The 27,197-nt window shown below is 52.8% G+C and overlaps 1 long non-coding RNA gene across 1 annotated transcript; it reads left to right on the forward strand.

Moving 5' to 3' along the window:
• Window positions 1–26,171, forward strand: LOC134547784 (uncharacterized). Its single transcript, XR_010079604.1, has 4 exons — window positions 1–79; window positions 4,864–4,948; window positions 5,116–5,306; window positions 26,123–26,171. It is a non-coding gene; the product is annotated as an uncharacterized LOC134547784 (long non-coding RNA).
• The last annotated feature ends 1,026 nt before the right edge of the window (window positions 26,172–27,197 follow it).

Below are 27,197 nucleotides of genomic sequence, written 5' to 3' on the forward strand. Positions count from 1 at the left end.
AGAAAAAGTGACTGGATTTGTTCTGGGCTTCCTGTGGGATTCTGGGGGGAAAATGAAAAGACTTGGCTGCTTTATCAGGGTAAGCACCGCTTTTTTTTAATGTGTGTTGCTTTTGCTTTTTTTTTTTTTTTAAGAAAGTTGTAGGAAATCTTTCCTCCTTAATGGAAAAAACAAAGTGAAAGCAGAGACTGGTAGTGTTGACTGCTCATCCATGGAGAACAGTGGTTCCATGAAAGGCTAAAGTCTGTTTGCACTGGTTCCTAGAGCTAATGAAGTATGACTGTGAAGGGGGCTCCTAATGCTCGTGCAAAGCAAGGCTCACAAGCGTCAAATGTTTTCTTGGATGGTCTCCAAACCTTCTGCCCTCCTTTGGGCCACAGCTGAGGTTGGAGACCTCAGAGCTGTGAGGACTTCAGTGCAGCTGCTCCCAAGCAAAACCAGAGCCATCACAATGAAAAAAAATAAACAAATAGTGCTATTCTGAGCCTCAGACACATTGGAGTGTTTCATTTACACCACAGCATGCAGGATGTGTCCCTCCCTGTTTGGAAGCAGTGTCCTGATTTACAGTCTATTACTTTCTGGTGAGTTCCCTCCTCTGTCTTCTGAGAGGGGAGCCTGCACACCTCTAGTACACTCTCAGCTCATGCTTAAAGGGTTCTGTTGGTTTCCACTAGCAGGGCATATGTTGGAGTCCAGAGGATCCCTCTGACAGCCCTGGAGTACAGGGGGGCTGTACAGGGGGGTCTGGGATCTGTACAAGGGGGTCAGCCAGCCTCCCACAGAGCCCAGAAGGACTCTGATTCTAGCTTCTATCCATGGAAGTGAATGCTCACATGAAGAAAGAATCACAGATCCTAAGAATTTTGAAGTAGACAGTAGTTTGTTATAGAGATTAGGATTCATAGTATACGGGGCTGAGAGGACAAGATGGAGGAATTGGGGAGTGGCCCCTAGTTTCCTTGTTCTTGTTCTCATCCCCCATCTTTTGCTGATTTGGACTTTAGAGATTGGTTTAGAATAGAACTGACATGTTAGCGTAGCAAGTTAGTATTGGTAATGTTCTGTAAACAATAAATACGTCTTGGACTGTAGTTGGGTCGGGAGTACAGTACATAAGGTACGGGGCTCTCCGATCCGCCCCAGTCCAGGGCAGCCCAACGCCAGTCCAACGGCGTGTCTTGCTTTGCTGGGGACGCCTTGCAAAGCCGAACAAGAACTGTTAGATAATATGAAATAAACAACCTTAATAACTTGAGCTGCTAGACTCACAGTGTCGTCTCTGCCTTTGGTGTGAAACGCTCAGGGCAAAGAGAAGACAGAAAACCTTATTATCCTGGGGAACAGCAACCCCAGGAAAATACCCAGGGAACAGCAGCCCTGAGAGAAGATTTCACCTCCTCGGGGAACGGCCGCCCCGAGGAGAATCTCGGGGAACATCAAACCCCGAGAGGCATACATGAGCACTCGGAGTGTATTTCCCCGACTTTCAGCTAGCCTTCCATATCTCGTGTTCAAGAAACCTTTCTGCAGATGTGGTTTTGTCCTCACACACCCAGAGTCAGCTCTTATGCTCCCTGCACACCTTTTGGCTGTCACCTCTGTCTGCAATGCCGTCCAAGACCTCTTGGTCTTCAACTGAGTGCTTGGCTCATTTATTGCTGGTAATACTCAGCAGCAGGCTGTCCCCTCTTCTGCCCCTCTCCCTGTTTCTTCTGGTTCTTGGGATGCCCCAGCTTTCGCCACGGCTGCAGCCTTGCAGAATCCTCTGCATGATTGTGCTGTGCTCTCAGTTGGTTGCTTTTCTTCATGCTGAGTCCTCACAGAGGTTCACCTTCCTTTTCCCTCCTAGATTCACTCAAGTTTCCTTTCAGTCAAATTCCCATCCCAAATCCTCCCTCCTCCCAGCAGTTCCTGGTTTTGTCTCTTGGTCCAGTCAGCCCCTTTCCCCACCTGCCTGTGCATGCATTGCTCATTCTGCCTGAGCCAGGATGAGGCGTGTGAGGTGGCAGGAGCTGCCTGGCCTCAGGGATGGACTGGGCTTGTGATTTGGATTGCAGCGATCCACAGCTTTGCTTATCTGGAAATCCTGCTCAGCCCCTGGCCGGAGCGCATCCTGAAAGGGGAAAAGTTTCAGGGAATTCGGCTGGTATGCTCTGTAAGACTGCCTTAAGGGAGCACATGTGAAACGGAATATTTCAAAGACTTGGCTAAGTTTGGCGGCAGCAAAGGGTGCATCTGGACTAAACCAAAGGCCTTCCCTGCTTCTCCTTTTGCCAAACTTCAAGTCTGCATGCCAAAAACATGCAGCTTGAAGAGCTCTTCAGAGAAAAGGTCATCAGATTTCTCTAACAAAAGCAAGAGAAACCAAAGCATTTCCTTTTACAATGTTCTTGGAAGTAGATGAATCATTTTGGCTGAAATTATATGTTTTATAACTATATTTGCTTAGATAGTTCAGCATTAGGCAGCTAACCAGCAAGACGAAGTTCAACCCAAACATTTTAGCATGGCCTAGTTAAAACCAGCTGAATAACAGCGCTTGGCATGGGAAGAGTGACTGCAGGTCCACAGCACTGGGAAGGAGCAGGCTTACCTGGAATGCCTGTCCCTTGTCTCATTGCTTTCATGGGTCTGTAGGAATGGTGATAATGCTTGGTCAGGGTGAAGGAAACGAAGACTTTCATCCTTTATTGCCTTCACTTTCTTTTTCCTCCAAGCCAGAATGACAGTGCCCCATCTTTAACTTGTGAGTGGTTTGGTGATGGCACTTGGAGTGGAGATAGTATGATTTCTTAGGCACAGCTTATACCTGTGCTTTCCAGCTACCTCAAACTTCCACCTCATGGCAGCTCTGAATGGTGGTGTGTCCTGCAAAACATCCTGCATCAGCAGGAGACCGTGTGATCCTTACCCCAGGGTGAGGAGGGGAGGGAAGAGCGGAGCCAGGCATCACAGACCAGCATCTGCTGGGAAGAGCAGATGTGCAAGAGGACATGGCTGAAGATGGGGGCTCTGGGGGCAGGCAGGGCTGCATGAGGCTGTACCATCCCCCAGGGCTGTACAGTATCCTCTCCCATTTTTCTGCAGTGCAATGAAATGGTGCTTTACCAGCTTCTCTTCTGGTGGTCTGTGGTGTGTCTGTGTTCTGTCAAGCCAGGGAGTCAGCATCCCAAACAGAAGTGATGCTGCCAAGGACAGGGAGGAACTTGTACTGCAAGGAGACCAGCACTGGGATGTACAGCTGAGCAATTGCAAATGGCAGAGGGCTGCACTGCAGCAGTGCAGGTGTTGCAGAAGATGGTAGAAGCCTTAAGTCCTTGTTTAGCTGCTGACACACTGTGCACTGAGAGGTGGGTGCAGAAGCTGCATCAGCTCAGGGCCCTTTTCCCTTCTCTCTCTCCTGCACCACTGCTGTGCCCTGGCACAGGCCCCTGCTGTCAGAGAAGACAAGGAAGGCAAGAAGCTGACCCTGCTGTGGTGGTGCTGCAGTGGGTGCAGGCAGGGCTGGGAAGCCCTTTGCAAAGGTGTGTCCTCAGAGGTGCTGGTTTTGCTCTGCTGAATTTCCTATGAGCATTCTTTTTCCTCTCTGGGAGACTAAATAGCCTCTGAGAAAGGAGACTATGGCAGTCATCCCAGGCCCTGCTGTGTCACCGGGGTGTTTGGGGAGGGAAGAGAATAGCCCAAGAAGTGGAGAGCAGGAACTCATGGTGCAGCTGCAAGTTTCATAACAGCCTCCTTACTCTCCACCTCTGCCATGGGAAGGGCTCTCCACATCTCCTGGCTCCCCAATGAGGAGCAAACCACACTTTCCTCTCTGCCCATCTGCTGAGTCTGTGGCATCTCTCTCCCATTTAAGTATTTCTTGCCACTGGTGATATGGATGCTTTTGACAAACGAACAAGAAAGGAGGGACATGTCAGGGCCTGGACAAGGAAATAAATATTTAGACTTGGATCCACAGAAGATAACGTGGTGCTTTGCATCTGGCTGCCACCAAGCTGTGATGAGCAGCCTCCGAGGTCAGGAGAATTTGCCCATCCTTTGCTTGGGTGGCTTGTGGGTACTCAGCATGGCTCCAGCATTGTGGTATCTCCTGCCAGCCTTGGTCATCTACTGGTGTTCCTCGGTTTGAAGCTGATGGAGGTCAGGGATGTGAGTCACCGGCCTCTGCTGGCCTTCTTCCACGTGCTCCATTTGGTGCTGCTTTGTGTGTGTGAGAGCGTGCTCCCCTCTCCCAGCTGTGCGTGCCTGCCTGCCAGCACGCCGCTGATCCAATCTGCAGCTGTGCTGGTTTTCTCCTCTCTTCTAGCTCTGAGAGTCTTATTCATGGATTAGGGGGAAAGAAGGAGGAGGAAGAAGGGGAGGGAGAGAAAATGAAAAATAAATTAATAAACCAACAAGGGAGAGATGCCTAGTAGAAGTGGGTGTTCTGCCCATGGGCAGCATGGTGTGGCATCACCCCCACAGTGCCTTCACCACCAGCAAGCAGAGGATGTTGCCTCCCTACACCTTCCTGGAAGATGAACTGGGGTCCCTGTCGGAAGTCCCTGTGCTTTGCTGGGGGACTGCTAGCTCCTGTGGGCACCATGTTGATTCCCAAGAAAAACCAAGCCACTGTCTCATAGCTTTGCACCCCTTTACGCTGGGGCTGCTCCCAAGCTCTGCATGTGGTGAGGGGGTCACCCACCCTGCAGGCAGACAGGACCTTCCTCAGTGTGGCACCATCAGCTCTTCACCATGCTGTACACTTGATAAAGCACAGTGGTGAGTACAGAGCTGGACAGCCCCTCCAGCAGGGGCTGGCTGGCAGCTGCAGAGCTAGGACACTGCCTCACGACCTGACAGCCTTCCTCATTGCAGAAGGTGCCCAGGACATCTCCAGTTTGCAGGGGAACGATGAGACATCCCAATGGGGAGAATCCCACATGTCAGGAGGTGTTTGGAGGTAAGTTCTGCTCTTTGCAAAAGGTTGGGGAGGCTTTGGGGTGGACTGCCCAGGATCTTGATTCCTGTGGTATCCTACAGACACCATAATGGCCAGAAGGTCTTGTGGATCAGGAGGTGAACTGAGCGACATTTTTGAGAACTCCAGTGGCATTCTCCTCTCTCCAGCAGGGTGCTGGAGGCTTGCGTGTGTCAGTCTGAAGCTTTCCTCTGCATATCACAGAAGGCTTGAAGGCTTTGCCAAATGATCTGTACCCCAGTGTGCCCCACAAAAATCTGCAATGGGTGTTGGCACTGATCACATTGGGTCCTCTGAGGATGAGCAGGACTATGGGAAAAGAGATGGACCAGCCAAAAAGGTATGGGTTGTGCTACACACTGTCTTACTTGCCTGTGTTTTATGGTTGATGAATTTGAAAAAGACTCCACAGCCATGAAAATATTGTCTTCCCCTTCAGAACCCTTTTTGTGGCAGTTTCTAAAATGAGCCATTTGGATTTTTCATTACTTGGCCCTGTTAATCCTGTCTTTTCCCAGGAAACAGCAATGGCCTAAAGGTTGATTGTGCTTTACCTGGCATGGATGCAGCTCTGTGGATTACAAGGGTTCCCCACCTGTGTAAAAGAGATTAGGCAAGGCCCCAGTGACATGGGTCAAACTGGGACAGAGAGGGTTCCCGGAGAGGGGCCGGGAGGGCTGTAAGTTCCTTAGCAGCTGTGATCCTGCAGATACGATGGGGAAGGCACTCAGGGGGTCTGGGCTGGTGTTCAGGCAGCCTGGAGCGGAACCAGGCTGACTTTACAGTTCACAGCTGAGGTGTTCACTGCAGGCAGCAGAAGGTGTTTTCCCAGCCTTTCTGGCGGTCTCTTTTCCCAGCTGGAGAAACGCTCTGGACGTGAGTCTCCCAATGTCAAGCCCATGTGCTCTGTTGCTCTGGCAGACAGCAGCTTGGATATGAGAGCAGTGAGGCCACAGCAAACACCTCTTTGCTTTTCACTGAGGTGCCCAGGGCAGAGTGGGAAGAGCTTCTTGTACCCTGGTCCCCAGGCTGAGCCCCTGCCCTCAACCTGACCTTGCTCATCTTGCACACCATGGACTTTCCCTGGCTTGCAAAGGTGTGATTGTGGCAGGCCTCTGATCAGGGACTTTGCCTCCTGATCCATGTGGATGAGGTAATGTGGTGCTACCCCTCAGCCCAAGGCTCCCCCTGCCCCGGTGAGGCTAGCACAAGGAGAGTGCCCCACGCTGGTGCTGGGGGTGGGCAAGGAGGGGTGGCTTTTGCAGCCTGTCTAGCCGTGCTGTGGGACAGGGTGAGGAGCATGGGCCTTGGGGCACCAGCCCAGAAACAAGTCTGTGGATGAAGAGGGGGTAGCTGGTGTTGGTGGCGATGGTGGAAGTGAGGAAGGAGTGGCTGGAGAGAAGGGACCCCCCATCCTCTGAGGTGCTCAGCAAGCATTTTGAGGGATAAGCCCTCAAAATTCCAGGGGGACTTCAGCTGCCCTCAGGTGCTGCATCCTCTGCCATCATCCAGCAAGCAGCAATCTGGGTGTGCCTGAGATAGGGGCCTTGGGCAGGAACATCCTTCCTCCTCTCCTGCCCCAGCAGAAATGGCTGCCAGCTGGGATGAAGGATGGGGACAGCAGCTCCCAGAGGCGGCTGGGCTGGGCAGGAGGCCCAGGGAGGGGACAGGGCACAGCAACAGGCAGCTGCTGTGGCAGGCTGGCAGCACCCTGGTGGGTGCAGGGGCCAGAGGGGCAGTCACAAGGGAGTGGGGAGGACATTGTCAGCTTCGTCCCACCCACCACACTGTTCAGAGGGACGCAGTGGGGCTGGGAAATTTGTTCTCAGCTCCCCTGGCCCCTATTTTGAGCGGTGGGAAAATGCACATGGTGCCACACGGGGAGGGGGGCAGAGCTGGCGCCCCAGCTCCAGCAGCAAGACCGGGTGATGGATAAGGAGCCGCTGGGAGTGTGAGTGGGCCGGGATCCCCGGGCGGCCTTCCCGAGCGGAGCAGCGCTGGAGCACCCCGCCCTGGGCAGGGGGGCCCCGGAGCCCCGGCCCGGCGCCCCTGCCGAGGTGTCCCTGTAGCACCGCCACCGCCGGCACGGCCCCGCCACCTGCGGCCGGCCCCGCCGCCCCGTCCCGCGTGGGAGTGGGAGGCACCTTCCTCCGGCTGCCGCTCCTCCGCAGCCCCTCCTCCCCACCTGGGAAACAGGCTCCTTCTCTTCCCGGCCGCTGTGCAGACACCCGGCTCTGCACGTAGCAAATGGAGGCGATTTCCTCCTTAGCGGCACCACATGGAAAGTATTGAGCTGTCTGTGGTTTAGGGGGTTTTTTCTTTCTTTTTTTTTTTTTTTTTTTTTTTTTTTTGTTTTTCTTTTTTTTTTTTTTTCCTCTCCTCTCCTCTCCTCTCCTCTCCTCTCCTCTCCTCTCCTCTCCTCTCCTCTCCTCTCCTCTCCTCTCCTCTCCTCTCCTCTCCTCTCCTCTCCTCTCCTCTCCTCTCCTCTCCTCTCCTCTCCTCTCCTCTCCTCTCCTCTCCTCTCCTCTCCTCTCCTCTCCTCTCCTCTCCTCTCCTCTCCTCTCCTCTTTTTTCCCCCCTTTTCCCCCCTTGCCTGACGTGCTCTCCGTGTGCTGTTGGTTGCGGTATTAGGTCTCCCACTCTCCTCTGATTGCTCATATACATCTGCTCCTGGTCACCCTGCGCGGTGCTGAGTGTCAGGAAATTACTGAATCCCACGGTGAGCACAGCTGTGGGCTGACCTGGCAGAGGCAGCAAGTAAGGGAGCTGGAAGAAAAGGATCTGGGGCAGTGGTAGGGGGTTGAGAAGCAGGCAGGGAAGAAGAAGGTTTTTGGGAGCCACAGCATGGCTCAGATCTCTTGTGTTGAGAGACCTGTGGGGGTCCCCTGGTGTCTTGCAGTCAGTCTGGTTGGGGTCTTTGGGTTGGTTTGTTCACAGAGGGGACACAGAGGACACTTATTTTTTCTCTTTCCTAAGAGAAAAAATTGGGGTTTTATTTCCCAGTGACCAAGGAGGGTGAAACCACCAGAGAGACCCAGGAGAAGAGCCCTTTGCTCATCCTGCTCAGGACTTGGGGCTGGCCACGAATACGCTGTGTTTTGATTGTGTGTGATGCCCATCAGCCAGCGGGACTGGGATGGCCAAGGAAACCTGGTACTGACTGGGAGTAAGTCTCTTTAAATAACCAAAGCTTGTCACAGTCTGCCCTGGCAGTGAAAACAAAATGCTGGGAACCTAGAAAGGAGAGGTGTTGTAGGTGTGCAGCTGAGGGCAGCAACCAGCATCAGTGCTGGCACATACTGCATTACGAGGATTTCTGCTGTCATTGTTCCCACAGACTGCGATCCTGTGATTCTGTGACTGGCTGCAGCACCAGGGAGGGGAGAACTGAGGCAACCACAGCACCAACCAAGCTGCCCGCCAGTCAAGGCAGGGGGACGCAGCACAGGGCAGGAACTGTGCAGGACAGCATTGGTGGAAGAGCCCAAGGGCTCTTTTTTGAGTGAGGGATGACTTTTCTGAAGGAAAGGACAGCAGCTGGGCAGGTATAGAATATATATAGACACCTCTGAGCTAGTGATGCCAATAGTTAGTCACCACAAGGACATGGGCCAGGCTCCATGCTGGGGGTAAATGACTCATATTGAAGTCTGTGGGACCAGAGCTTTGTTGCTCTTGGCACTCAAGCCAGCTGGATTTAATGCTAGATTGGGTTCATCCTTCAGGACTGATAGAGAGCTCTTTGCAGCATGCTATGCCATTTGCAAGGACAGCACATATGCTCTCTGGGACAAATATCCTATGAGCCCAAGAGCCATCCTCAACATCAGTACCCTGCTGTGTGTTTGGGGGAGATGCCAAAGGAGCCAAGAAATTTGCAGTAGATTCTTACAGGGAATTTTTGCACTGGGCAGCTCACCAGCTCGCTGCAGTCCCTGTGCTGGTCTCTGTGCCTCACACTGCAAACCATCAGGGCTGCCTGCTGCGGCTGTGCTGAGTACACAGACAGATGTCACTGGAGGCCCAGGGACGTGTGGTGGGCAGGGTGTTTTAGAACAGGTTCTCAAGCTGAGTACCTGGGCTGCTGCTGTATTTTATTAGCCAGCGTGTCAAGGAGCTCCCCCATTTCCGTTCATCTGAGCTGGGCAGTTGGAACGAATCCCTTCCCCTAGGAGATGCTGCTGGCTCCTCTTGCAGAAGCCCCTGGTACATGAGGGCCAGAGCAGTGTTTCAGGAGAGGAGGTGGTGGCCCTTTTCTCCACTTACCTGGCTGGTGTTTGTCTTCTACAGCATTTCCTTCCTGTAAGTGAGAGGCCACCTGACTGGTGTTTGAACCCCTTTGCTGCTGCTGCTCCAAGTGCTCACTGCATACAGGAATTGCTGTGTCTGTGCAGACCTTGTACCAGGACATACCTTGGAGCACACTCCCTGTCCTCCCACAAGTTTCCTTCTCTGAGCTGGTTACAAACTTTCTCTCTTCCTTGGATTAGTTTACACCCAAACCTGGTCTTTTGTCTCCCCAAATTTTAACACTGTCCAAGTTCTCCTTAAAATCTGAGCTGTCTTCTTCTGCAAGCTGCAGTCCCAGTGCGGGCAGTGCTTGCAGACGTTTGTAGGGCATGCAGAGCAGGGCTTTCAGAAAGCTGTGGGGCTCTTTAGACACTGGGGACATACTGCATTCTCCTTGTTTTGGTACTGGCCTAGCCCCTTGGTGAGATGCAAGGAGGGAGAACACAGGGTGCCATCTGCTGAACAAGCTTACAAGCTTGTCTGCATCTTCCTTACAAGCCAAAGGGATTTTGCTCTTGAAGCATATGGGGAATCCTTGGGCAGGGGTACAGAGTTTTCTTTGTTGCCAGCCCCTCACTAACATCCCTGGGCGGATCGGCCTTAGACTGGCTGATGCAAACAACGCCGATAGACTCAGCTCTTGGTGGCCAATGGTGGAGGAGGAGACAGTGGGGTGACAGGAGATGCAGCCCATCAGGAGCCAAGGGAGGGCCCAGGAGATGGGGCTGCCTGGGGGAGGAACCCTGCAGTGCGGTAGGACTGGATTGTCTCACCCTTCACCACTTCCATTTTTGGAGGAGTACAGTCCTGTTAGTTCGGGCAGCCAGTTCTGCTGTGAGCTCAGGGATGTACTGAAGTGGGACTAAAGGCTTTGGAAGGAGAAAGCTTCCCGCAGTGTGGCCCTGGCAGTCAGAGCAGAGCAAACACGTCCCTGTTCCCATGCATCCCGGTGCCTCACCATGCAACCGCAGGCCTTTCCCAATGCCTGACACGTAATGACAAACCTTGGTCTTTGGGGTCTCTCCTTGCTTTACTCTTCATCTGAGAAGGGCTGATCTGGGTCCTCTCACCCCCACGTCAGCTGCCAAGACCCCGCCATCACCTAGGCCCTCCACACACACCATCCCTCCCTGGAAGCCACACAGCACTGCCCCAGCACCGCAGCATCCCCCAGCTGTGCTCGGCCCCGTTAGCCAGTGAGCTGCATCCCAGAGGGTCACCTGCAAGGAGCTGGCACCACTGGGAGCCAGGCCCATGGGAGCAGGTGAAAGGCTGCTGCCAGTCTCCTGCCTGGCTTGCCCCACAGCCCTGCCCTGCCTGCCAGGCTCAGGAGGGAGAGCCAGGGTGTGGAGATGGAGCATGCTGCCTGGGATTCTTAGGCAAGCCTTAGCCAGAGCCCTGCTCCTGGATGTGCAGCCTGGCACTGAGACAGGAAGTGAGCCTCCCCGAGAGGCAGGGATAAAAGAGAGATGGTGATAAATGAGCCTGGGTAATTAATTCACACTCCTGATACATGTTTGCTTTCCCAAATGTGTGAGTTGGCATGATCCGGGCATCCCCCTCTATCTTGATTACTGCATGAAACCTGTTAATTGTATCTGTCTTGAGCCCTGAACTCAGGATGGAGATTCACATCAAACAGCAGCACTTATAAAGTGGATCTGAGCAGGGCACTGAGCTCGACTTCGAGGCTGCAAGGAGGAATAAGAGACCTCCCAGACTGTGATTTCATCCCAGGCTCTTTACAAACACCCTCCTCGCCCAGCTGGGGCAGGCAGGGTCTGCAGAAGGTCGTCAAACTCAGTGTTCAGCAGGCTAGGCAGAGAAGGTTTCCCGCTCTGATGATCTCTGCTAAAGGATGTCTCAGCCTTGCCTGCAGCAGTTGGGAAAAAGCGGCCACCTGAAGCTTGGAAACATGTTACATCTGCAGTGGTTTGAAACCAAGAGCAAGTAATCTCTGCAAAATCCTTATCTGGAAATCAGGCTGATCCCAAAATATTTATGCTGCCAAAGCTGTGTGTGTAGCACGGACACGAGGGTGTTACATAGGGTGTTGCTCTTGTGGGAGCTGGCCGCCCTGCCCCAGGAGTGTCCCAGGGCTTCCTGCCTGTCCTGCACACGCGCTCCAGACAACTCATTAATTGCCATTCCACAGCCCAATCTCTTCTTTCTCTGAAGGAATTACTTAAAAGTTTCTTTGCAGCCCTCCAGGCGTCCCACCCTCTTGCTGGCTCCCATTTCCATAGCTCTCTCCAGCTTGTCTCCACAGGACTTTGCCACTAGCCTCCCTTCAGAGGAGCTTCATAGCTGGGGCCCACAGCGGGGATATATGGAAAGACCAGGGGGAGGTTTCTTGCCTTATACACGAGACCTACACCTTCAAAAATGAGAGAAGCTCCTAAAAGGAGCATGGGAGAAAATCTGGGCAGTGCCTTGTTCCCAGGGGAATACAGGGCTGTTCTTAGAAAGAGCAACATCCTAGAGATCCCCTTGGGGCTGCTTTTGCAGGAGGGGCTTCAAAGCAACAAGCCAGGTCAGCAGGGACATCCTTGCTTCTCTTCTGGTGTGATCCTCTCATGGTGACAGGTAATAATAAAAGGGTTTTTTGCCTTTGGTATCCTGGGGGCCATACTTTGTGTCTGGAGTGCAGCAGGTGATTTTTGACCAAATACTCCTTGTGCAAACAGAGCCCCTGGGGTGCTGCTGGGTCCTGCTGAGACACAAAACTATAAAAGATGGCTCCTTCCAAGGACGTACTTCTCCCAGAGCAGGCAGCCAAGCAACAGCCCTGGCACCAGCCACCAGCGATATGGGGAAGACCAGGAAATTCAGTGAGGCAGGTTCACAGCTGGGATAAAGCAAGTGGCTGATCTCTGTCTACGCTCCCCAGCACAACAGTGGAAAAAGAGACCTGGAGAAGTGTGGGAAGCTTCTCCCGGACACAAGCAGGTGAGAAGGGAAGGAGCACACAAACAAACAAATGCTTGTTGGGAAAGCAGGCCAGCAGGCAGAATTGATCACCTGGTAGGGCTGGCAGAGTGGAGGCAGGACCTATGCCCTCCCAAGACCTTAAGAAAGTGGGGAGGGACCATGCAGTTGTTGGAAGTGGAGGTGCTATGTGTGGTGGGTGGGAAGGGAGACTGGTGTCCAGCAAAGCTATAACTAGTCACTATCATGAGATGTCCCACAGGACATCTATCTCTGTCCTATAAACTCACACATCACTTCTCAGCTTGAATCTGCAGCAGCACAGCAATATTCTGCACAGCTTTGTCTCTTCCCTACCTAAACGTGGGCCGCCCCCTTCCCCCGGCTGCCCTTCCCACACTCACCGAAGGCAAACCCAGCCCTTGAATTCCAGTCACAAATTCTGGAAATGATTAGTGGGCTGTCATCACTCAGCCCCAGCGGATATTGGGCACGGGGCATTTCCGTCCCCTGTAATTGATGGTGTGCAGGGCTGCCCGGCTCTGCGGCGGGCAGGGGAGAAGGGAGTGGGAGCTGGGTGTAGTGTTTCCCTCCGCCTACCTCGCTCACGGCTCGGCTGGGAAAACTGCTGGACCAAGAAGAGGGCAAAGAATAAATTCATTCATGACTAAAGGTAAGGGGACAAGGCAGAAAGGTTCCCCAAAGACTTGGATCTATCCTGTCTAGGAAGAGAAATGAAAAACAGTGTGGCTGGGACAGGGGGGCAGCGCTGGGGCAGCCCCTTCACTGATGCGCAGAACTGCACTTTGTGAAACTGGTGCTGCATCCCTCAAGGGGCCTGGGAACTCAGTGGCCCGCTCATCCAGGGTGCCCAGAGGCAGCTGCCAGCTCCGGCCTGATGGAGAGGATGCTGATCAGCGTTGCACCCGCAGCCACTCGGCAGCCTTTGTTCCCTGCTCTGCCTGCCCCTTTCCCAGGGCGCTCTCTGGCTCCTGGGAGCTGCCCGTTTGCCAGCTGCCTAGCGAGAGCCGCTATCTGCCCCGTGTGAATGTCTTGCATCCATCCAGCAGACTCCCAGCCTTCCGCTGAAACGTCTCATTGTGCAGCTGGCTGGACTACGTGAGCCTGGCTACGTGGAGCTTTGAAGTTAACTCTTCCTTTTGAGCCAACAGAGCTGTGTGGTGTAATTGTAAAATTTCCCTTCACTGGCTAACCTCCTGATGTTAACAAAAGCTCCCTGCTATGTAAACAGGCCAGATGCTGCAGGATGCTGTCTGCAGGCTCACGTACACTCCTTGTGCCACAGGAGGTGCTGGACTTGCACCTGCAGGCTCTCTTAACCAGGCAGAGAGGCTGGAGCCACGTGCCCCACAGATGGGGCAGAGTCACTGGTTCCCTCATCCTTTCCTCAGTGACCTCAGATGTGTCTCCCTTCCTTTCAGATTACTTGGCCCTGAAGAAATCTTGGCTGAAATGGTTTTAAATGTGGTAGTAATTATCTTAAGAAGAAGGGGTGAGGTTCCAGACGACTTGGGAATAAAGGCAGAAGGACGGTACCTGTTTTTAAAGGAGTAAAGGAAATGGAGTCATGGGACTTCAGAAGTTTTAGGCTGCCTTCAGCAACAGCAAAGACCCTGGAGCCCTCTATTTGTAAGGCTGAACAAGAAAGCAAGGTGAGAAGGAAAAGTCAACATGGGTTTGGCCATAACCTAATTTCCTTCTGCAGCAGGGTTGGAAGAGATGAGCAAGATGTGTCCTGGCTCTAATGATGAGAGCTATTTGCATGATCAACCTGATTGCTGGTTTCAAAGATGTATATTACATTCCACAGAATCATAGAATGTTAAAGGGTTAAAGTGGATTAAAGATCATTTAGTCCCAACACCCCCTGCCACGGGCAGGGGCACCTCCCACCAGACCAGGTTGCTCAAGGCCTTACCCAGCCTGGCTTTGGACACTGCCAGGCTTGGGGCATCCACAGCCTCCCTGGGCAACTTGTTCCAGTGTCTCACCACCCTCACAGTAACAAATTCCTTCCTAATACCTAACTTAAATCCCCTCTCTTTCAGTTTGTAGCCATTACTTATTGTCCTATCACTATAGTTCCTGGTGAAGAGTCCCTGCTTAGCTTTCCTGTAGGTCTCCTTCAGATACTGGAAGGCTCCTGTAAGGTCTCCATGCAACCTTCTCTTCACCAAGCTGAACAGCCCCAAGTTCCTCCTCCTGTCTTTGTTGGGAAGGTGCTCTGGTCCTGTTACCAATTTTATGGCATTCATCTGGACTTATTCCAGCAGATCCATGTCCTTCCTTGTTCTGGGGGACAGCTCTGGGGACCCCAGAGCTGGATGCAGCAGTTCAGGTGGGGCCTCACCAGAGCAGACCAGCAGGGCAGAATCCCCTCCCTTGCCCTGCTGGCCACTGTGCTTTTGATGCAGCCCAGGATTCCACGAGCCTTCTGGGCTGTGAGCACACAGTGCTGGCTCATGTTGGGTTTTTTGCTGACATTGATTTGCCATGTGCTGGTTTCAGGCCCTTTGGAGCTCAGGATGGGAGTTCAGGCAGAGTGTGACATTGGTGAAATGGATATAAACAGGATGCAATTCATAAGGGCAAATGCAAGCCACACACAGCAGGATAATTTGCTGTATGCATATACAAGTAGGCAACAAGGCCTTCAGAAAAGGGCATGGATATCTTTGAGGTGATGGGTGTCATTACTGAGTGACTTGATGACACACAGATGTGAAGAAAAACAAAGGTTGCTGCTAGGCTATATAAACAAAAGTGCACAAGCATCAGGCATGCTGCAATCATTCCACCTCTTGAAGTATTAGGAAAGCTTCATACTTTCTGGATATATTCAGTTTAGGCAATATAGTTCAAGAAAAGCTTACATCTATCAGAGTGCGTGAAAGATGATCAGCAGCCTAGTAACCATGACCTATGAGTGAAGTTTCAAAGAACTTAATTTGTTTAGTCTGCTTATGAGAGGAGGAAAGGGAAAACGTGACAACCTTCAGGTTCATAAAAAATGTCTAAAAAAAACCCCAAACAAATTGTTCTCCATCTTCAGGAGGTTAGACAAGGTTAGACATCCAGAAAAACTTTCCAGCTCCTTAAAGACTCCTGTTCTCTTAAGACAGGGTGCGTTGTGGAGACTGCACAATCACAGACTCACAGAATGGGTCAGGTTGGAAAGGACCACAGTGGTTACCTGGCCCAACCCCGCTGCTCACACAGGGTCATCCCAGAGCACATGGCACAGGATCGTGTCCAGACAGTTCTTCAATATCTCCAGTGAGGGAGACTCCACAACCTCTCTGTTGTGGCAACCTGTTCCAGTGCTGGGTCACCCACACATTAAAGAAGTTCTTCCTCGTATTCAGGTGGAACTTCCTGTGCATCAGTTTCTGCCTGTTGCATCTTGTCCTATTGCTTAACACCACTGAGCAGAGCCTGGAAATATCCTCTTGGAACCCCCTCTCCAAATACATACAGACATTAATGAGGCCCCCTCTCAGTTGTCTTTTCCTGAGACTGAGCAGGCCCAGCTCCCCAGTCTTTCCTTGTAAGAGAGGTGCTCCAGTGCTCAGTCATCTTTGTTACCCTCCACTGGAGCCACTCCAGAAGCTCCACATCTCTCTTGTCCTGAGGAGCCCAGAACTGGACACAGCACTGCAGGTGTGCCTCACCAGGGCTGGGCAGAGGGGCAGGATCACCTCCCCTGACCTGCTGGCAATCCTTTTCCTAAGGCACCCCAGGATTCCATTGGCCTTCTTGGCCACAGGGACACACTGGTGGCTCCTGGACTGTTTGCTGTCCACCAGGACCCCCAGGACCAGGTCCTTCTCCACAGAGCTGCTCCTCAGCAGGTCAGGCCCCTGCCTGTGCTGGTGCCTGGGGTTATTCTTCCCCAGGTGCAGGACCCTGCATTTGCCCTTGTTGAATTTCAGACAGTTCCATCTGCCTGTCTCTCCAAGCTGTCAAGGTCCTTCTGCAGGGCTGCACAGCTCACTGGGGCATCGGCCGCTCCTCCCAGCTTTGTGTCATGGGAACTCACTGAGGAGGCATCTGCCCCTTCATGCAAGGAGAAATTAAACAATACTGGGCCCAGTATTGAACCTTGGGGGACACCACTAGTGACAGGCCTCCAACCATATGCTCCAACTCCAATGACCCAATCTCCTTCTTGAGAAATTTCCAAAACCAAGATGCTACAAATACTCTTCAGGCCTGCTTGGATAGTGGTGTGTGTACTTGGAAGAGATACAGCGAGATGCTGTCTTAGGTGCTGTTTTAGACCATGCACCATTACATGGTAAGGCACACCTGGGTTTTGCAGGGTGACAAGGGCCTAACAGTGATTCTCCCCACATTGCCATGTTTTCTAGACACCACACTATATTCCCTGTTTCAAAAAGTGAATCCTGCCTTGCAGGATACATGGCACAACACCAGGAAGCCTAAATGAAGCTTAACCTGCTGCTCAGACAGACCCGCCCTTGAGCTGACAGGAGGATGGCAGGCTGCTATCTCTTCTTCATGGGAAATGCAGTGGTTTAGTTGCACTGTGGAGGCTCCTAAATTTGCAATCAACCAGAAAGGCTTGTTACATCATTCCTGTGTACAAGAATCAGATGGGAAGACTTCTTGAATATGTCCTTCGTTCGGTGCTGGGTAGATAACCAGTGAAGCTCTGGAGAGGAGGTGGATGAAGCCTACTCTTTGTGGTGACAGAACTTAAGTTAAACCACTGATGGAAGGTAAGCTGCAAATGTGGAGTAAACAACAGCCTTGAATGTGGTTTCATGACAGCAAGAGAAGGGGGGCTCAGTCTCCACTAGACCTCACAGCAGCCCTTCGGGAGGAGAGCACAATGAAGCTGCTGGGTCCTCCAGGGATTCAGTGTGAAGGCGAACCCACAGAAGTCCTTCAGAGTCATGCCAGCCTTCTGCAAAAGGCTGTCCAGAACAAATCTGAGCTACCTTCCTTTTCACATAGACTTGTTGCCATTGTCTGTGTGGGGAATCCTCTTCTGTCTGTGCTGGTTCACCCTGGTGTTGAAGTGTGCAAAACACTCCTTCAGACTGAAATGCTCTGTAAAAGCTGGCTCAAGCAGTGGATGCCTCTGCTAGAGGGTGGGCATGTTCACAGAGGCTGGTGGAGTCTGCATGGAAAAGCTAGACCCTAAAACCTGCTGACACGGGAAAGCCAACGCAGCACACATTGGTGTAATGGAGGCACATTTGCAATGATCGAGCTGACCGTTGTCCGGATTACAGCTCCGAGATAAGAGAGGCCACTGTGGTATAAACATCTGTCAAGAGCAGATGAGCTCTGCAGCAGAGACATTCCCCACAGGTTTATATGATTTTCAAGGACCTGAGGCCAATGATCTGTTTTCTGCTCCTCAGTAATTTCACAGAAAAGCGACGTCAGTGATCTCATGACCCATTAATAAATAATTCCTCCAAACTCCTTGGCTGAATCACCCTTGTGTAATGTGCAGGATGAAATCAAGGGGAATAGTGTCCTCCAAGATGTTATACTGCAGATCAAGAGTATTTGATAAGGCCATCCTGCAGAGATTACAAAATGTGTGCTTGGAAGGGAGGAGAAGGGGGTCACAGTGCAGAGTACAAATTAGATCTTGGAAAGTACCTTCTCTGGATGTCCTGCTTAGCCAAGATGAAAATTCCCCAGCAGTTGGTTCAGTTCTGCTGGACAAAGAGATAGACATCCATTCAACCTTCAGAAGTCACAAATGGCCCTCCAGACATTCCTGGCTTTCATTGGAAACCAAGTAGATTGTGTCTACACTGTTGATTTCTACCAGCCAGCACAGCTTTGCTGCTTGGGGCATGAAGCAGGGAAACAGTCACACTAGCCAAACATCTCATAACATCTCATTTTTGTATCTGGCAAATTTGTTCCAGGGGCTGAGCTTGGAGAAGTACCACAACTTCCTCCCCTCCCTGTCTGACTGTGGTGCTCAGGAGACTCAGTTATCCATTTTTCATGTGAAGCTCCTCGTCGTTCCAAGGAAAAGACCGTGCTTCCGGCATCCCTTGGCGTGTGGGTTTCCATTCATCTGTGGATGTCCAGGCAACATGCCATCCCCATGACAAAATGGCCGCTGCTTAGTTCCTCTACTATTAGTTAATCCCTAAGAATTTTGCTAAATTTCTCCAAGTCTTTTGGCCAGTCTGAGTAGAGAGCACTCAGCGTCTGGAGGTTTTGCACTGTGTTCAAGGCAGAAAGGCTGCCTGTCCTTTTCCCTTGATTCCTAGAAGTCCTGCACAGGGCAGGACCAAATCAGATGTTTTGCTGCTCCGTATTTTCAGGCAGCAGAGGTGTATCTGTTCCCATGACTTGTCAATGGGCTCTGTTAGCAGGAGTAAAAGGTTAAGGAACACAGTATCCCCTCTTGCCTCCTGGTTGGGAGAATTTTAGATGAATAAATATCCCAAGGCAGGCCAGCCAAATCAGGGCCTTCTTATTTGGAGAAGTCAACCAAAGCACACTGGGTGGTCATCAAGTGCTCCCCTTGCTCTGGGGGAGCACATAACACATCACTTCGTGGTGGGATCTGCTGATTTTCTCCTTGGTGTGGACAAAACTCCCATTTCTCAGAAGGTGGTGAACAAGCCCTGGACCTCATCCCTTGGCTCCAGGGCATACAGTTCCAAAGCTCCTCTGATCAGTGTGGGAGGAAGGCCTCCACCCTCCCTATGGCTGCCCAGTAATGATCCCCAGCTGTAAGCCTCTCCCTTCCATGCCTGGAAACTCAGGCTGGCCTCAAGGGCGGGGCACAGGCTGTTTAACCCATTCCCTGGACAAATGGACGGACGGACAGACGGACGGACGGACGGATGGATGGATGGATGGATGGATGGATGGATGGATGGATGGGTGGATGGATGGATGGATGGATGGATGGATGGATGGATGGGTGCTCCCCAGCTGCTGCTGATGCACTGGGAAACTCTCTCTGCTGGACTGACTGGCTGGCTGGGTTGCCAGAAAGGTGCTGAAAGGCTGGGGGTGCAGAGGTGTATGAGGTGTATGTGCCAGGGCAAATAATGATGGTTTTGCTTGCTCCCTGCTCAAATATGCCCCAGGGAGCGACATCTTCCCTGGACGGATGGCTCTGCAGGCACGGGAGCGTGACTGAGAGGTGTGCTGCTTGGCAGGAGGATGGGTTCTCCCCAACACCTTTTTCACAGGGCTGTTCCCAGTGGCTCCTGCCAGCACCATGGGGCTGGCAGTGTCCATCTGGCAGACGTGCAGGTCTGTGGGCTGCTGCAGGGTGCTCTCTTCTTCCACAGCCTGGCATTCCAGCAGCACCTGGGGCTGGCTCCGTTTCTGAAGCAGCTTTTGTCCCTTGGAGAAAGTCGGCAGCAAGGAGCCATCTCTGGCTGGCTCTTCTGTGCAGACGCAGGCGAGTGGCCAGCCACTGGTGTGATGCCTACGTAGCACCGGACCACGGAGATGGGGCACGGGATTCCTGAGGTGACAGGGCTGAAGCGCGAGAGTGGAGCTGGATGGTGAGAGGCTTTCTCTGCTCGTACAGCTAATAGACTAATTAGCAAGGAGCTCGAAGCTTGGCTGTGTTTGTTGTCAAATGCAGGCCCCTTTCCAAGTGGTGTTAACAGCCTTCCCTTTTCACTCTGCGAACATTGTACAGCCAGGGCTTTTCTGCTGCTTTACAGAGGATTCTTCTTTTAGTAATGGATATAGGCTGAATAGCTGTGGCAGCTATAGGTGACACCAGGGTCAGGAGCGAGGGGTGGCAGGGAGGGTGCAGGAAGGGGGCAGGATCCTGGGGCTGCGAGAGCAGTGGGAGGCTGGGAGAGGGGACGGAGGGGGCGCTGACCCAGCCGTGCGTGTTGTAACATGCAGCTGGGCTGGGGGCAGCGTGGAGCTGAGGGGACACTGCAGGCTGCCAGCGTGGATCGAGGTACTTAGCCATCTGAGCTTCCCAGGGACCTGTGATGGAAGGGAGGGATGTCTACAGGTGAGAGAGGAGTGCACGGGCAAAGGTGTGCTTCCAAGCTAAAGGTATTGCTCCTTGTATGGCTCCTTGTACCATTTGCCCACTTCTAATTAAGATGCATTTAAATTGGTTAAACGATTCCTTTGATAACACTCCCCTTTCACACACGAGACAAAAAGTTCACAGAGGCGAAAGGCTGCGGGCACTGGCAGGACGCTGGCAGCGTGCGGGCGAGGGGCGGGCGAGCTTCCCTCCACCCTGCTGCCAATGCAAATCTCCCAGCGCAGCTGAGCCGGGACCAGGGGAAACCGGGAGGCTTTCCGCCGGGTTCCCACAAGCACGGGAGCCGAGGCTGTGCCTGCAATCACGTCTGCCCGCAGGCAGCGGCCTTTGTAGGCGCCCCGGCTCATGGTTATTCACTGCCGGCCGGAGCAGGGACGCCCGCCACGCTTCCGTCCGGACACCTGGCATTTCAGCTCACTCCAGTGTCCCAAATGATGTGCGTCTGACTCTCCTAATCCAGCTCCTCCTTAGGAGTGCTGTCCTTGGTTCTCCCTGGTGTGCCTGAGACCGAAGTGGCTGGGGGCTCCCGCGGCTGCCCTGTCCCCCCCGACCAGTGCTTTTGCAGGGAAGGCAAGGGAGGGAGGTGAGGGCTTTGCAGGAGTTTCTTTGCAACCCCAGCCGGAGGCAGGGTAGATGCCCACACCCCTGGCTGTCCCTCAGTGCTCCACAGTGCCTGAAACAGGGTATAATTCACACCTTCACCACACACTCAAATACTGCCCCAGCCAAAGCGAGGTGAGCACCTGCCAGCCACATACAAATATTATCTGGGTGTCACGGCAAATGTTAGGCACAGGGCCTGGACTGTGCCCAGCCTCCCCCTGAGCTCCACGAAGACTGCTTGCCTGTGGCAGGCCTGGCTTTCCCACAGACATTTGCACTGGCATGGCACCGCTGCTGCTGTTTTCTTTGGATTGAGGCCAACTTCCTATGGCAAAGCAGCTGAGGCAGCACAGACAGCAGGTAGCACAGAGCTGGGCTGGGAGGATTGCCCTGCCAATGGCTTACTTCCCTGGCATGGCATGGTGCAAGTTGCCCAAAACCTCAGATGTAGGATGGTGCTTTGGCAGAGTCATGACTTCATGACAAAAGCCATGACTGAAAGAGCCAGACATATCCACTCTCATTCATGTGATGCTTGGAGCCAGAAAAGGCTTCTAAAACCGTCTCCTTCTGCTGCCAGAGATGCAGAAGAAATTAAGTCCCTTTAATAGCAGCTAGAGGACCTAATACCAAACCAGGTATTTGAGTCTTCTTGCACCTTTGCCACTTACTGCCAGGCTTTTGCCTCTGTAAAATCTCTTTGAAGATCGCGCCATGAGTACTCCATGCCAACCCAAATTTAGCCAGCACATGGCCGCCTGGGAGCTGGTGACAGTGTGTGGAGTGTGACTTGCCACCACATCATGCTGGCTGTTCTCATCTTCTCCAGCTGAGCCACTGACCTAGCTGCAACGTGGCCAGAGTCACTTGTGAGATGGCTGTGCAGACTGCCGGGGTGCTGAGCACTGGCACCGACAAGCTCAGGATCTCTCTTTGGGCCTCAGGGCCAAAGTTTTCCATGAGCATCAGCTTCTAGCCTGGAAAATAAGTTTGGCAACAGGGTCAGGTTTCCAGCTGAGAAGAATGAATGATCTCACCACCAACTAGACTATTTCCAGAGTGATATTTCACTAACAGAGTGCTTCAGTGCTAAGCTCCTCTGAAGCAGTGCTGGTGGCACATAGTGGGGCCAGGCTGTTTTCCCATGTGCCAGCTCACCTTCATCATTTCCTTTGCTTGTTCCCTGTGTGTTAGGGATTTCAGTGCAGGCACCTGGCTGTATTTGCATTTCCAGCTTCTTTCTATATCTGCATTTCTGGGTCTGGATGTCTCCACCAGTTTTCTGAATTGGTAATTCTCACCCTTTCATCTCCCTTCTAAGATATGTTTTAAATTCTCACATCTGTTAACTTGTTTCTCTTTTGGGATCCAGGCTTAGGGCAGCCGTGGAGGCAGTCTCTGTTCTGGATAGTTGTCAGTTTAAACAACCCCTGTAATTCCCTTTGAAAAACCTTTTCCCTTCTGGTCCTTTCAATTTATCCCTTAATTTGTCTTTTCCTTTCTGCCCCTTCCCTTATCTGACCACACGACTTCCTACACTTTTCATACCTGCTTTCTACTCATCCCAGCTTCCCACCTGCTACTTCTTGCCCCCTCTTCTTCCTCTTCCCCAGTGGCCTGTTTGCTTCCCTTGTGGCAGAGAGGTTGCCATGTCAGCCCAGCACTGTGCTCAGTGGTCTGAAATGAAGTCCAACATGCTTATGTTGGACCTTGCCAACCCTTGGCCAACAGACCAAAATGCCTTTCCACTGGAAGAACAGAGCTGAAAGCCCACACATTTGGAGAGCTCTCTAGAGCTGGTTTGGATCTGGGAGCTTGGACCTTGTTTGCACGTCTGTCCATCTTAGCTGCTCTGTTTGGGCTGCCTGGATCAAAGGCTCTCTCTTCCTCACTGAGCACTGCCAAGGCAGTTTGCAGGATGCAGTGAATGAAGGATGTGATTAGATCTGCCCCATTTGCCTCCATTGAAGGGAATGTGGTGGCAGCTCATCGCCAATTTAGCTTTTTCCAGTTTTCCAGACACATAATTACTCAATGGCTTCAAGAAACCTGGGTTATTATTTGGCACCAATGCTTTGCCATGACCAGAAGTATTAACTGTAAATCTGCTGTGTACATGACGTGTTAGGTGGCAGTCAGGCCTGCTTCAGGACAGGGGCAGGGGCAGAGCCAGGGCCTCGGGGCTGGGCTAGGAAGCCGTAGTGAGGACGTGAAGTTGAGAAGTGCTGCCTTCATGCAGCAGTTGTTATGTGTCAGGCCTGCTTATACACTTAATGTTCTTAAATGCTTTTGCTCTCTGATAGCCAGAGGCTGAATAGTAACCTTCCACAGTGAGTAAGTGAGAAATGAATAAAATGTTTACAAGCACGATTGATGTGAGCTCAGAAGCTGGTGCTCCTGCCTACCCATTTGCCTCTCCTTGCCCACAGACTTTTTGTGTTTCCCCTGCAAAGAGCCAGGGCTCTGTGACAATGCCCACTGGGCTGGTCTGCAAGTGACACTCAGCAAGGGAGGTCACTTGCTGCCCAGGAGCATCTCAGTACCCTGAAAAGGCACCAGTCGCACCCAAGATCCATATGCTACCTCGTCCCCTTGGGTTTGTCTGCTGCAGGATGAATATCTTTCTCAGAGGATCTCAGTTGCTGAAACCTGTCCCGTCTGAGGAGCAGCTGTTTGGGTTGGATATCCCAAAAGTGTGCAGATGGAGATGTGAATGTCAGAGGAACAGAGCTGACAGACTCTGGCAGTAGAATCCCGGCCCACAGGAGCAGCTGAAGGCTCTATCCTTGTGTAGCTACACTGTTGCCACCTCCCCGGGGAGCAGAAGTGCTACGTGCTCTCCAGGACGTAGGGACACCTTGATTGTGGTGTTGGTATATTCTTAGTCGTGCTGAGGGTGGATTTGAGTAATCAAGTCACTACGTGCCTGTTGCTCGGTGCGTGATATTCCAGGGACTTTCCTACCCTAGCGGTGTCACCCATGTGTGTGGAGCTGTTACTGACAGCTGCTGACTCATGATTGTCTCCAAAATATCTGGAAACCTCATTCATTTTCAGGAAATGAGGAAAAGAAGGACACTAAGACTTAACTCCCAGTTGGCCTGTGACATAATGCAGAGAGGTGCACACGAAGAAACCATGTCTTCTGAAATGCTCCTGTGTCCTTCCCCTTCCCTTCCCTTCCCTTCCCTTCCCTTCCCTTCCCTTCCCTTCCCTTCCCTTCCCTTCCCTTCCCTTCCCTTCCCTTCCCTTCCCTTCCCTTCCCTTCCCTTCCCTTCCCTTCCCTTCCCTTCCCTTCCCTTCCCTTCCCTTCCCTTCCCTTCCCTTCCCTTCCCTTCCCTTCCCTTCCCTTCCCTTCCCTTCCCTTCCCTTCCCTTCCCTTCCCTTCCCTTCCCTTCCCTTCCCTTCCCTTCCCTTCCCTTCCCTTCCCTTCCCTTCCCTTCCCTTCCCTTCCCTTCCCTTCCCTTCCCTTCCCTTCCCTTCCCTTCCCTTCCCTTCCCTTCCCTTCCCTTCCCTTCCCTTCCCTTCCCTTCCCTTCCCTTCCCTTCCCTTCCCTTCCCTTCCCTATGAATAAAGGGGAAGTTGTGTGTGAGTGTGGATTATGAATGTTGAGTGATTTGGGGAGGCATTTTTGTGGGGGGGGGTACAAGTGAGACTTCCTTTTGCTCCCGAATTGGTGGGCAGGAAGTGGGCACAGGGCAGGATGCTCCCAAAGAGGGGTGCAGGAGGTGGCCAGGATGCAGGGGGTTGAGCGGAGGGAGGGAGCCTTGGTGCTCCATGGGAGCTGTGCCAGGCTGGGCAGCGCTCTGAAAGTGCTGACACAAGCAGAAGGGAGCAGCAGCAGCAGCGTGATCCCCGGCACGGCAGCGCACACGGGCCAGCGGGAGGAGGCATGTGGCCTTGGGACAGCGGAGGGCACAATTTCTCCCTCTTAGTGCAAAGCTGGCAAGGTGGCCAGTGAGACAGAACCACGCAGCTGCCCGCTCGGGGACTGTGAGCACCGGGATGGCAGCGGCCGGGAATGTGTGTGGTGGCACGCGTTGTCCTTGGGGCTGGCCGGGGACGGGCAGCCTGTCCCCCACCAGCGGCCCTGCTGCCCGCCGGCGACGGGGCCGGTGCCGGGAGCCCCGGGCCCGGCCGAGGGCAGGCGGCTGCCGGCGCAGCCCGGGCGCCGGGCAGAGCCGCGCACGCCGCTGGCCGCACGTACATGCCCGCAGCCCAGAAGGCCCTGGCAGAGGCCGCGTGTCCCGGGCTCCCGGCCGCCCCTGCCGCGCTCCTTGTCTGCCTGCCAGCCAGTGCCCCATCGGCTTCCTCCCTCCCTCGCTCCGGCTTTCTTTCTGCTTCTTTTTTTCCCACTCGCCCTGTTGCATAAGGAGAGGCGGAGGGCACAGAAAGAGGCCGTGCCGGCAGTGAATGGGAGGCAATAGGGGATGGGAGAAGGGCCGGGGCATCACTGCTTGGTCTGTTTGGAAAGAGATGGGTGCTCATCCCACCACCACAATCGCTTCCAGAGAAGTCACTTCCTTCCCTCCTTCTGCTCTTTGTTTCACGCCACAAAGGAGGAGCGGACGGTCTCTGTGCCAGGCAGGGAGCATGTCCCCCATGGGGGGGCAGCGTGCTCCAGGCAGCTGCTGTGCCTACCACTGCGTCTTTGTCCCGGCTCCTGCTGCCCAAAGCAGGAGAGTTCTGCTGCCAGGTGCGGCTGGGACCCCTGGGCCTCTGCCAACATGGACTAAGTCATCGCTTCCCCTCCTTCCCTGTGTCACTTCAGGGTCTTGCTGTGACACATAGGGCTGGGTGGCCTGGCCCAGATTTTGGGATAGGTGGCTGACCCGTCAGGACACTGTACAAAGCACAGTGTTGGCTGCTGATGAGGAGCTCTGTGACAGAAACATGGTCAGATGAAGGGGCCTATATGCTGAGCCTATTTGTTGTCAACTCAAATGATGGATGGAGGATTAAAAGGGACACACCAGGACCCTTCTGGACATTAGTAGTGTGCAGGAGTTGCTTGCATTTCTGTTTGTTAGTGTGCCTGGTGATGTCCAGGATGATGTCACTCTCCCCACTGTTCCATCAAATCCCTGTCTCTTTTCTACCTTGCACCAAGTTCTTTTCCCCAGCTTTTCCAGCTTGAGTTCTTTGCACTTTTGATATCAGGGAAATCTCCTCCTGTATCATGGTGGCCCCAGAAAGGTAAAGGTACTGTGGCAGACTCTTGACCACAGTACTGTGCAAAGCTCTCTGATGCATTTTTCTCCATTTCTCTTTTGTAGGTGGCCCAAGGCAGAAGGCAGCCAAGTGGACTCTGACTCAAGGTTTGAGGGGTGAGTTTTCTTTCATTAACCTGTGAATCCTACTTACAACAACACCACACTGATACTTTTTCTTTGTTTCATTTTTGCCTTCCATTTATTTCCTTTCTAGAAACTCTGTCCTCTTGAGTTCTCTGATGGAAACAGTGAACTCATCCCTCATCCAGGAAGGCTCAGGTTCTCATGGTCCCTGCCCTAGACTTCCTAGTCACCCTACTGTTCCCAGTGAGTCTCCCCTGTTACTAAGAAAAGGTCAAGGGTATGATTTTTTTCTTTGCACTCTCTCATGGTGAATGTGTCTTTCTGTCTGTACCCCATGGCATCACCTTCACTCACCACAGGAATGTCTGCTCACATCCAACATGCCCACAGATGTCAGGGAGCAACTTGCCTCAGTGAGACCTCATGCCAGCAATACATGTTGTGCCAGCAGCCTCAGTGCACCAGTGGGACTCGCTCCATGAGCATGTGCTCCCTGTGAAGCTTGCCCTGGCCACGCTTACAGTGCTGGCCCCCACAGCCAGCCACATGCTGCTGCCACCTCCCCTGGTGCGTGTCTGAAGGCGCTGCTTAGTGACCTTGCCCATTTTATTCCTGACTTGCTTGGAAATCAGAGTGCCTGTTTTCCCAGCCATACTGCCTTGTGCTGGCACAGCAGTCTTACACACACTCCAGCACTTGTGGGTGCTGTAGGATATAGTTCTGTGTCCTCTGCGTGGAGGTGCATCTCCCTTCCCTCACCCATGTGTCTCCCTTGGCCTTTGTCCCTTGATTCTTTACTCCAAGGATGTTTCCCCTGAGCTCCTTGCTGTTGCTCTGGCAGCAATCCAGTCCCCTCTGACTGTCTTGCCCATGCAGATGGTGACCGGTGAGGCCACAGGGCTGGCTGGCTGGTGGATGTCACAGATCACAATGGGCTCCACCTCATTTCCTCCTAAGCCTGAGCCAGTCTCTCATTTCAGAGAAGTCTGTCCATTAACTCTCAGGCCTGGAGAGTACGATTATGTGTGCTTGTATAGCTTGAAGCTTTCTAACC

The sequence above is a fragment of the Prinia subflava genome, chromosome 2 (assembly GCF_021018805.1).
Source record: "Prinia subflava isolate CZ2003 ecotype Zambia chromosome 2, Cam_Psub_1.2, whole genome shotgun sequence".
In the NCBI taxonomy this organism is placed as follows: Eukaryota; Metazoa; Chordata; class Aves; order Passeriformes; family Cisticolidae; genus Prinia; species Prinia subflava.